Consider the following 11,903-nt stretch of genomic DNA (forward strand, 5'->3'; position numbering starts at 1 on the left):
GAGATTTCTTTTGGTGGTATTTGATCACCTCTGCGCTTTATATTTTTTGCGATATTAATAAAAAAAAGAACGAAAATTTTGCGAAAAATTTACATTTTCTACTTTGACAGTTAAAAAATATCCAATATATTCAATTTTTGTCATATATTTATGCCAAAATGCATTTAGCTACATGTCCTCAATGAGCGTATTTTTAACCACTTTAAGACCAGAAGACTTTACCCCATTCCTGACCAGGCCATGTTTTGCGATTCGGCACTGTGTTAATTTAACGGACAATTGCACGGCCGTGCGATGCTGTACCCAAATTAAATGTATCTCTTTTTTTTCCCCACAAATAGAGCTTTATTTTGGTGGTATTTGATCACCTGTGCGATTTTTAATTTTTGGAAAAAAGAGCGACAATTTTGAAAAAAATATATATATATATTCACAGTCTGATATAACATTCCCCAAAAAAATTTTTACAAATCAACATTTTTTAACATTTTAGGCAAATTTGTTTTCTGCTACATATTTTTGGTAAAAAAAAAATCACAATAAGCGTATTTTGATTGGTTTGCGCAAAAGTTATCGCGTTTACTAACTACGGGAAAGATTTGTCATTTTTATCGTTTATTTTTTTTTTACTAGTAATAGCGGCGATCTGTGTTTTATTGCGTGACTGCGACATTGCGCCGGACAGATCAAACCCCTAACTGACATTTTTGACACTTTTGGGGGGACCAGTGACATTACTAAAGTAATTAGTGCTATAAATATACACTGTTACTGTAATGACACTGGCAGGGAAGGGGTTAACACTGTTGGTGATCAAGGGGTTAAATGTATGCCTCATGCTTACTGACATGTGTGTGGGGGGAGGGGGTTGTGTGACACAGACACAGATCGTAGGTTCAGCTATGCTGAATCCTGTGATCTGTCCCTGCCTGTCATAGAGGAGTTCCGCACGCTTTGTTTACACAAGCGGGCAGATTTCCTCAGTCTTTCCCGGACGATCGGGGAAGAGCGGCGGTGATCACCGCATCTCCTCCCCTGGCCCGACTCCTGCTGTGTCTAAACACCGCTGCTGAGAGAGGGAGGAATCTGGCGACATAGGTCTACGTCCCCAGACCCAGCCGAGCTGCTCTGCTGCAGTAGCAGCAACGTGAGCGGTCGGAAATGGGTTAAATAAAAATTGTCAGTGGAAATGACCGAGGTGGTTGCGCCCTCCTGTGTGTTTTTTTTTGCAGTTGGCTCTAAGGATTTCCCGGTTGGAGGAGGGCTGCACCCTTGATGGGCATTTCGGAGAGAAGTGCGATGGAAGAATATCCCTGGGTTTAGCGCTAAAGTGTTTTTGGATTATTGTCACATTTCTCTATAGTGTGTACTTTTCTGTCATTTCTGAGTCACTTCTAATGTGTTTTCCTGACACCAAGAGAAAAATGGTGATGGGGAAAGCACAATCTGTGATTGACAACCTCAGCTCTGTTCCTGGGTGCTGTGTGAAACCTAAAAAAGCCCCTAACATTAAAAAACCATAAGGACCATGGAAAGAAGCTGGTTTGCATCCTGGTGGTACGGGAGGAAATTTTCCTAAATAGTCTATTAGAAGGTAACACTGTAAACAAGACATTCCTAGGATGAGAATTATCTTTCAGAATATTATTAGCTCTCTGAAGGCATCTCCCCTCCCCTAGTCCTTCAATACTCGGTAAATACGCCTCCTTAATAATCTTCTGTGCTGTTTTTCTTACCCTCTGTAAGGCATTTCCGTCACAGACTGTGCACATCCCATTGCTAGATCACTTGATTATTTTAGGTAAAAGTTATCGCTTGCTTTTCAGTGAACTTAAAAATGCTGCCTCCAAGCTCCCCCATGTGATCTAAAGATTTGGCAGCCTAGCCACGGTCTCTTACTACAAAAAATATGTTTGCTTTGATGTGAATTTGAAATGCACATTCAACGCAGGTCAGCAAATTCCCATTTACATCAATGGAGTGATGTAGATGACAGTTTAACCACTCCCCGCCTGCCGTATAGTAAAATGACGGGCGGGATCCCCTCTCGTTCTGGGATGATGTCATATGACATGTTCCCAGTCTCACTGCTCTCATGTGCCCATGGAGGGGCGCACAGCACAGCGATCGCGGGCGCGCCGTGTCCCTGGGACACGGCACAACCTGATCTCGGTAAAGAGCCGATGACGTGCCTCTCTTACCCATATGATCAGCTGTGTCCAATCACAGCCGATCACATGTGAACATGGAAGTGCGGGTAATCGGCTCTCCTCGCCTCACACTGAAAGAGTGTGAGGGGAGAAGAGCCAATCAGTGGCATCTCCTTACAGGGGTGACCTGTACAGGTAATCAGGGCACTGATCATTAGTGCCCTGATTACAGTGCAGCCCCAAAAGTGCCCATCAGTGATGCCAGTCAATGCCCATATTTGATACCAATCTGTGTCCATTGGTGACACCAATCTGTGCCTATCTATGATGCCAATATGTGCCCATCAGTGAGTCTAATCTGTGCCCATCAGTGATGCTAATCAGCACTGCCTTTCAGTGCCCATCCCTGCCTGCTCATTAGTGCAGCCCATCAGTGCTGCCTATCCGTACTACCCATCATTGCCCACTTATCAGTGCCCATCAGTGCCGCCTATCAGTGCTCATTAGTGCCTCATACTAGTGTCCATCAGTGCGGCATATTAGTGCCTCCCTATCAGTGCCACCTCATTAGTGCCCATAAGGGCAGCCTCACCAATGCCTTTCACTGGAGCCTACTAGCGCCCATCAGTGCCGCCTCATCAGTGCACATCAGTGAAGGAGAAAAATTACTTAATTACCAATTTTTTATTTTTTTTTAATTTAAGTCATTTTTTTTTTTTTTTTTTTTAGCAAAATGAAAAACACAGCGATTATTAAATACCCCCAAAAGAAAGCTCTATTTGTGTGGGTACAGAATTGTATTGTCACGCAATTGTCATTTAAAGTGTGACAGCGCTAAAAGCTAAAAACTGGCCTGGTCAGGAAGGGGGTAAAAGTCCCCAGCATCGAAGCGCTTAAAAGCCTTTCTGCTCTGCATTGTGTTTCTTCAGACACAACATGTCCAAAGAAATCAATAAATACATTGCACGCATAAATAAATATGTGATACAGTAAAGCAGCAAGTATACCAATTAGGTGCAAAACATCCCAAAGGAGTTCAGTCCCACCACTCCATGGACCAATTGAAGATCATGGTGGATAAGCATGTGATGGATTGATAGGTGATAGAGGCATTACATCCATTACATCCCAACTTGTGTGAACCAAAAATTTAGATATTTAAGGGATTTTAAGGTGCCAAAATTAAGATAAAAAGTACTATTTTAATGTAATTTTGTCCTATGTTTGGTACCTTAAAAATCCCATATCTATTTATTTGGTTATAAAACATAAAGAATAAGAGTTCCTCTTATTATTTACAACAGCTGACCGCTCTTCTCTCTCAGCTCATAGCTGCCAACTGTCCTGTTTTTGACGGGAAAGTCCTGCCAAATAGGACCTTGTCCCGGCTAATTTACTCTGCCAGGACTTGTCCCGGCCAGTGAGGGAGCGTGGGGGAGGCAGGAGGGACCGTCTGACCTTTATTCCCTAATATCTCTCCCTGCTCTGCGCCCCGAGCCCACCCTTTTTTTGAAGCCTATTAAGCCTTTTCAATTTCCTGTAATTCTCTCTTTATTGAGTAGACCCTATAATCTGATAAGTAGGCGGAGATTATGCGGAGTGGGTGGAGCTTTGGGGAAGTGGGTGTGGTAAGTAATTGATAGCTGTGCTGCAAAGTGACCCTGAAATTTTTTTTCAAATGTCAACAAGGAGCGATTGCGGGTGGCAGGCCACAATTGGAGCCACATGCCCCATGCATCGGAGTCCCTGCTGACGAGTGGGGGGGAGCGCACTGGTGGCGGTGCGTGCTTGCCCCCTAGCTGCAGGCACGCAACGGACATATACCTTCGTCGGTTAGCGCAGGAGGGGCTGCCTGCCGTAGTATAACTGCGGCGGGCGGTCCGGAAGCAGTTAAAAAGAGACCCTTGGGATTACACTTTGAACTCACACTTGTGCCAATAATGTTGTTGTTTTGTCTTTTCTTTTACTTTCACTTTTAACCACTTGCCGACCGCCGCACGACTATCTACGTCGGCGGTCAGCCCCTCACAGGCAAAGTGACGTAGGGCTACGTCACTAGCTTGTGAGGGTCTAGGGAGCGAGCGCGCGCCCCCGGAGGCGCGCTCCCGCTCCCGAGTGGTCATGGACCCCCCCGCGCGTGTGACCGGCGGACCCGATGTCCGCCGGCCACTCTGCGATCGGCGGGGGAGAGGGAGAAAGTCAGGCAGCTTGTGTAAACAAGCTGCCTGTCATTCTCCTCGCTGTATGAGAGCTGATCATCTGGATCTACTATGTAGATCCGTTGATCACTCTGCATACAGTTGAAGCCCCAGCCAATCACAGTTAGAATCACGCCCCTAGGGAGACACACAGCCCCTCCCTCTCAAATAAAGTTAACCCCTTCACTACCAGTGTATTTTTACAGTAACAGTGCATATGTATAGCACTGATTACTGTAGAAATGTCACTGGTAACCCCAAAAGTGTCAAAAATGTCAGTCAAGGGTCCGATCTGTCCGCCGCAATGTCGCAGTACCGCAAAAAAAATCGCAGATCGCCGCCATTACGCGTTAAAAAAAAAAACAACAAAAATGACAAAAATCTTTCCCTTAGTTAGTAAACGCAATAACTTTTGCGCAAACCAATCAAAATACGCTTTTTGCGATTTTTTTTTACCAAACATATGTAGCATAAAACAAATTGGCCGAAAATTTTAAAAAATTTTGATTTTTACATTTTTTTTGGGGGGAATTTCATATAAAAAAAAAGGGAAAAATATTGCTATTTTTGCAAAATGGACGCTCTTTTTTTGTTTATAGCGCGTGATCAAAAAATCGCACAGGTGATCAAATACCGCCAAAAGAAAGCTCTGTTTGTGGGAAAAAAAGGACGCCAAATTCGTTTAGGTACAGCGTCGCACAACCGCGCAATTCTCCGTTAAAGTCACGCAGTGCCGAATCGCAAAATACCCCCTGGTCGGAATGGGGGTAAAATCTTCCGGGGCTTAAGTGGTTAATAATAATGGCAAACAGGATAAACAGAGAGGGTGAATCTTCCTAACAGGGACACAGACAGCAACTGGATAAAAAATAAATAAATATTCTGTGCTTACCCAAATGTAAACACCAGCGGTGCTGCTCCTTATATGTGCCTGAAAACACAACTACCAATACATAAAAGAAATAAGTGCGCAACCTATTATCATGCACTAGTTTATGACATTAAATAATAAGGTCAAACAGTAAAAATGGAAAAAAAAAATCTAAATAAATGGAGAAATCCAAACATGTTCAGTCCACAGTGATAGAAAAAAGTCCAATTATTTGTGCTGTACGGACGCACTGTGAACAGTGATTCACACAACTGGGCTCCAGCAAGGTGCCTTCCCTACATAAACACACGCCTCTTACCGGAAGGATCTCAAATTATAGAGATCAAACTCACTCCAAGTTCCAACCACCAGAGATATTCCACTCATTAACCACTTTGAGGACGCTCCTTCTGTATAAGATTACTGCTCCACTTATTACAACAAATCCAGAGTGTTCACTGGATCCATGAAAAGTGTGCTTCTCATGCATAGAGAGTAACAGAAGGAAGAGGCTTCATTGTGCAGTACATAAAATCATCATTTATTAAAAGATTTTTTAGTACTAACAAGTATAAAAATGATCAGAAGCAAAGCAAACAATAATCCCACACTGCCACGGATCTCACCCATTGTTTTACCAATAAATGTAATTTACTAGTACATGATAACAGGTTGTGTACTCATTTCTTTTTTATATACAGTAGCAATAAAAACTGACTAGTGTTTCTAATCCATCTCCCCTCTATCCAAAACAAAACAAGTTTTTCCTCTAGTTACACTTCAAGTACAAATAAGTCATGTCTAAAGCCCTTTTCACTCTTGTGCGACTTGTCCTACGACTTGGAACTGCAAAGTGGCCCGACAAGTCATACCCCATGCTTCCAATGAGTATGGTTCATATCTGTGCAGCTTCAAGTCGCAGCGACTTCAAAGTAGTTCCTGCACTACTTTGGTCCGACTTTCCATAGACCTCAAGATTACACAGGCAATGCTTCAAGTCATGTCAAAATCATGCGACTTTCAGGTCGTACAAGTGTGAAAGTGGCCTAACAGGTACAAAGAAACCAACAGTCTCATCAGATACAAAGTAAATCATTTGAATAAACAAGCAGAGTACAAAAAAAGGATACTTTGGGGTTGGTTTACTAAGACTGAAGCATGCGGAATCTGGTGCAGTTCTGCATAGAAACCTATCAGCTTCCAGGTTTTATTGTCAAAGCTTAAAGTGGTTGTTAACCACTTTAACCACTTGCCAACTGCCTAACGACTATTTACTGCGGCGGTCAGCCCTTCACAGGCAAAGTGACGTAGTACTACGTCGCTAGCCTGTGAGGCTCTGGGGAGTGAGAGCGCGCCGCCGGAGGCGCGCTTCAGCTCGCTTCAGCTCGCTCACGGACCCCCCCCCGCGCGTGTGCCCGGCGGACCCGATGTCCGCCGGGCACTCGCGATCGTCCGTTACAGCGGGAGAAAGGCAGACGGCTAGTGTAAGCAAAGCCGCCTGTCATTCTCCCCTGTGTAAGAATGGAGATCACACGGTTCTGCTATGTAGGACCGTTGATCTCTGTTCTTACACCTCAAGCCACATCCAATCACAGTTAGAAGCACGCCCCTAGGGACACACTTAACCCCTCCCTCTCAAAAAAAGTTAACCCCTTCACTGCCAGTGTAATTTTTACAGTAACAGTGCATATGTATAGCACTGATTACTGTAGTAATGTCACTGGTAACCCCAAAAGTATCAAAAATGTCAGTCAAGGGTCAGATCTGTCCGCTGCAATGTCGCAGTCCCGCAAAAAAAATCGCAATTCGCCGCCATTACTCGTTAAAAAAAAAAAACAACAAAAATGACAAAAATCTTTCCCTTAGTTAGTAAACGCGATAACTTTTGCGCAAACCAATCAAAATACGCTTTTTGCGATTTTTTTTTTTTACCAAAAATATGTAGCATAAAACAAATTGGCCTAAAATGTTAAAAAATTTTGATTTTTACATTTTTTTGGGGGAATTTCATATAAAAAAATGTGAAAAATATTGTTATTTTTGCAAAATTGACGCTCTTTTTTTGTTTATAGCGCGTGATCAAAAAATCACACAGGTGATCAAATACCACCAAAAGAAAGCTCTGTTTGTGGGGAAAAAAGGACGTCAAATTCGTTCAGGTACAGCGTCTCACGACCGCGCAATTGTCCGTTAAAGTCACGCAGTGCCGAATCGCAAAATAGGCCCTGGTCAGGAAGGGGGTAAAATCTTCTGGGGCTTAAGTGGTTAAGACCGGAAGATTTTCCTGCTTAATGACCAGGCCCTATTTTGCAATTCGGCACTGCATTACTTTAACAGAGAATTGTGCGGTCGTGCGCCGATGTACCCAAATAAAATTGACGTCCTTTTTTCCCACAAATAGAGCTTTCTTTTGGTGGTATTTGATCACCTCTGCGATTTTTTTTTTTTTTTTGCGCTATAAACAAAAAAAGAGCGACAATTTTGAAAGAAAAAAACAATATTTTTCACATTCTGCTATATAACATTCCCCCAAAAAAAAAAAAAGGAAAAATCTAATTTTTAACAATTTAGGCCAATTTGTTTTCTGCTACATATTTTTGGTAAAAAAAATCGCAATAAGCGTATTTTGATTGGTTTGCACAAAAGTTATTGCGTCTACTAACTATGGGAAAGATTTATGTCATTTTTATTGTTTTTTTTTTTTTTTTTACTAGCAATGGCGGCGATCTGCGATTTTTTGCGGGACTGCAACATTGCGGCGGACAGATCGAAAACCCTAACTGACATTTTTGACACTTTTGGGGGGACGAGTGACATTACTACAGTAATCAGTGCTAAAAATATGCACTGTTACTGTAATAATGACACTGGCAGGGAAGGGGTTAACCCTATGGGTGATCAATGGGTTAAATGTGAGCCTAGGAGAGTGATTCTAACTGTGGAGGCATGGCTTGTGAAATGACCATAGAGACATGTGATCTTATATAGAAGGATCACATGAGCTCTGTGATCATTTCAGGGAGAAGGATTGTCGGCTGTGTTTACAACATCCGACCGTCCTTCTCTCTCAGTGGGGAGCGATCACAGGTGTCAGGCGGCAATCGGAGCCGCCTGACCCATGCATCGGCTTCCCTGCTGCCGAGTGATGGTGGGGGTGGGAGCGCGCAGGTGGCGGCGCGCACTCGCCCCCTAGCTTCCTGCGCGCGGCCGATTTAGACCTACGTCGGTTTGAGCAGGAGAGCCACCCTGCCACAGTAAAACTGCGGCGGGTGGTCGGGAAGTGATTAAGGCCTCGAGTTGACATATCACGGGGATTTGAGGCGGGAGACACATTTTAATCTCCCTCACGTGTACTGGGGGGCTATAAATACCCCTTGCATGACAGAGCCCCTCACATTTGTCTTTGTCATGTTTTATCGCTCGAGTGCTATGACTAAGCGATTTAAAGTTTTAATATATATTTAATCGTTTTATTTATGTCTTTTAATAAAGTTGAATTTGATGAATCTAATACCAATAAAGGTGCCGCGGTCATTTTAAATACCAACTGTATGTCTGCCTTATTTCACTTAATATTTAAGTTTGGTTAGGTCTAGGTAATCTTAACGTGCGATCTACAATCCCATGCTTCAATTCCCATCAAAGTCACGTGAATTTCAGGTCGTACAAGTGCAAAAGTGGCCTAACAGGTACAAAGAAACCAACATTCTCATCAGATACAAAGTAAATCATTGGAATAAACAAGCAGAGAACAATAAAAGGATACCTTGGGGTTGGTTTACTAAGACTGAAGCATGCGGAATCTGGTGCAGTTCTGCATAGAAACCTATCAGCTTCCAGGATTTATTGTCAAAGCTTAAAGTAGTTGTTAACCTCAGTCATGAGCAAAGAATATACTGTATATCTGCAGTGTTTATTTGACTCTCCCCAAAGCTCTAAGTGTCAATTCTCTCTGGAGTTTTGTTCCTCTATTATCAGCATGAGTCACTTCTGAGAAGTTTTTCTGACACATGAGATAAATTTGTGTCGGGGAGGGAGCTCGGCATGCAGATTGTCTATTCACAACACAGTTCTTCTGCTGTGTGGAGGGGGGGGGGGTGTTCCCTTCTTCCAATCAGCTCTTGCACACTGTAACTGCAGCCTCTCTGCCCCCTCCTCTGTGATACTGACAGATGACAAAGGATTTTAACACAATCTGCACTTCTGAAGAGGTGTAGACCAGGTAAGACTGCAGATAAACAAGTAAAACATATGTAAGAGGATTTGTTTCATTTCTGTGTATCATCTGAGGCTGTTCACTTCACTGGGTTTACAACCACTTTAATTTAAAAAGCTGAAGTTAAAAGCTGATTGGCTACCTGCACCAGATTCTGAGTGCTCCCATTTATTTAAATCTTGTGTTAATCAAGCAATCCAATTAGTCTTAAATTCAAATTCGTCATATTTCAACAATTCAACATTCTCATCTTTATTGATTTATTTGATTGTATGGTGAAGTAAAGCCCCCTTAATGTGTGCTGCTCACCCACCTTTGATTAGATAGATAGATAGATAGATAGATAGATAGATAGATAGATAGATAGATAGATAGATAGATAGATAGATAGATAGATAGATAGATAGATAGATAGATAGATAGATTCATGTAATGACATGTGAAAGCCACTGAGTCCTGGAGTACTCTGAGCCCAGTCTGTATAACAATGCACCCCTAAGGGTTGTGGTAATGACAGGCTGGGCTCCCAGAAAATCACCAGAATGACAAGAGTGCCACTCTGCCCTGAAAAGGACCTCCACGACTGTACCAAGGAGTAAGCTGGTGAACCATAGAGAGACAGGGAGAAATTTGGATTTTATTTTTTTAAACAATCAAACTGAACTCAGAATTATAGAATCTATATTTCTCAGAAAGCCAGAAAACATATTTTCCTTGGAGCACCAACCCATCAAGAGACTAAAGACATACCTTCACGTTTGAGGACCTTGAATGTTGTAACGTGCTATCAGGAAAACATAGAAAACACTTTATGTAGAAAACAGTTATGTACACCAGAAGTATTAAGATAAAAATCTATTTTTTTTTTTATATATATGTCAAACAAATCTTGTACAATAGATAACACATCCATGAAATATGTGTCATAGTTTAAAAAAAGACATGCATGATATATATAGATGACGCATGTCCTGCAGGTTATGAGTAAGCTCTAGTTGTAGCGTGAAACACGTTAACCTTCAGCAATACCCCACACTGTCTGTGATGATTTTATGCAACATGAAACAATAAAGGTTGAAGAAGTGCAGCGGATTCCATATCCTTTTCTTTTCTAGTGCACTGATCACTGTATTAGTGTTGCTGGTTCCACAAAGTGCCAATTAGTGTCTGATTGTCTGCCACAATACTGCATTCCCCTTGTAAGTCGCTGATTGCTGCCATTACTAGTATTAAAAAAATAAATAAAAATAAAAATTCCAGCAATACCTGTTGCACAAACCAATCAATATACACTTATTGGGATTTTTTCTTTACCAAAGACATGTAGCAGAATACACATTGGTCTAAATTTATGAAGAAATTTGATTTTTTAAATTTTTTTTATTGGATATGTTGTAAAAGTAAAGAAAGTAAAAAAAAATATATTTTTTTTTAAATTGTGTCTTTTTTGTTTATAGCGCAAAAAAATGCAAAACACAGTGGTGATCAAACACCACCAAAAGAAAGCTCTATATGTGGGAGAAAAAATGACATATATTTATGTGTGTACAGCATTGCATGACTGCTCAATTGTCAAATAAAGTAATGCAATACCAGATCGCAAAAAAGGGCCTGGTCATGAAGGGGGGTAAAACTTCCACAGGGCAAGTGGTTAAACTATAACACCTATCATCGGCGTGTGCCGCCTATTGCATTAGGGTGTGCACCCCAGAGCACATACACACATGCATGTATATCAACAGAGCATAGGAAAGTGTCAGTAGGGCAAAGATTGGTGTCAGTATTGATTTATTTTTTTTATTACGTATTTTTTTTTTTTAAATGTTATTTTTTAATTATTTTTTTCCATTTTTTTTAGGAGCTCTGTTATGGGGCTTTGGTGAAATATCAAGGGTCTAAACAGACCCCTGATGTCTCACTTTTGAGACATCTACTGTGGCAGGGCGGCCCTTAAGTGCAAAATCACATACGTGATTCCCGTTGTTGGCTCTGTGGTACATGCGCACGCCGCTGGTGCTGTGCATCCAATGTGATTGGACACAGCGGGAGCCATTCAGCAGGTCCGGCGGCCGCGATAGCTGCCGGGAGCCAATCATCGGGTCCGTCGGCCGCAATGGCTGCCGGGACCCGCCAATCGTTCACAGGAGAGACATAACGGCGGTCTGCCACCAGAACGGCCGATTGTTCGCCAGAATTCGGCCGACAGACAGCAGATTTGCAAGACTGGGCATGCTCAGAAAAGAAAAAACACAGGGAAAGTTAACCATCACATGACATCACTTCTGCAGTCGGCGGACAAAATTCGTGTGCAGTCTTTTGCACTTTTCAGCGGACACGACAGCCCGGGGACAAAAGACGGCCGATCGGTCGGCCGACGATCGGTACGTGTGTACGGGGCTTTAGTGTCAGTTTTGTCCACCACAATGTCGCATTCTCGCTAATAATCGCTGATCGCCGCCTTTACTAGT

The sequence above is a fragment of the Pelophylax lessonae genome (genome assembly GCF_965119305.1).
Source record: "Pelophylax lessonae genome assembly, chromosome: 8".
In the NCBI taxonomy this organism is placed as follows: domain Eukaryota; kingdom Metazoa; phylum Chordata; class Amphibia; order Anura; family Ranidae; genus Pelophylax; species Pelophylax lessonae.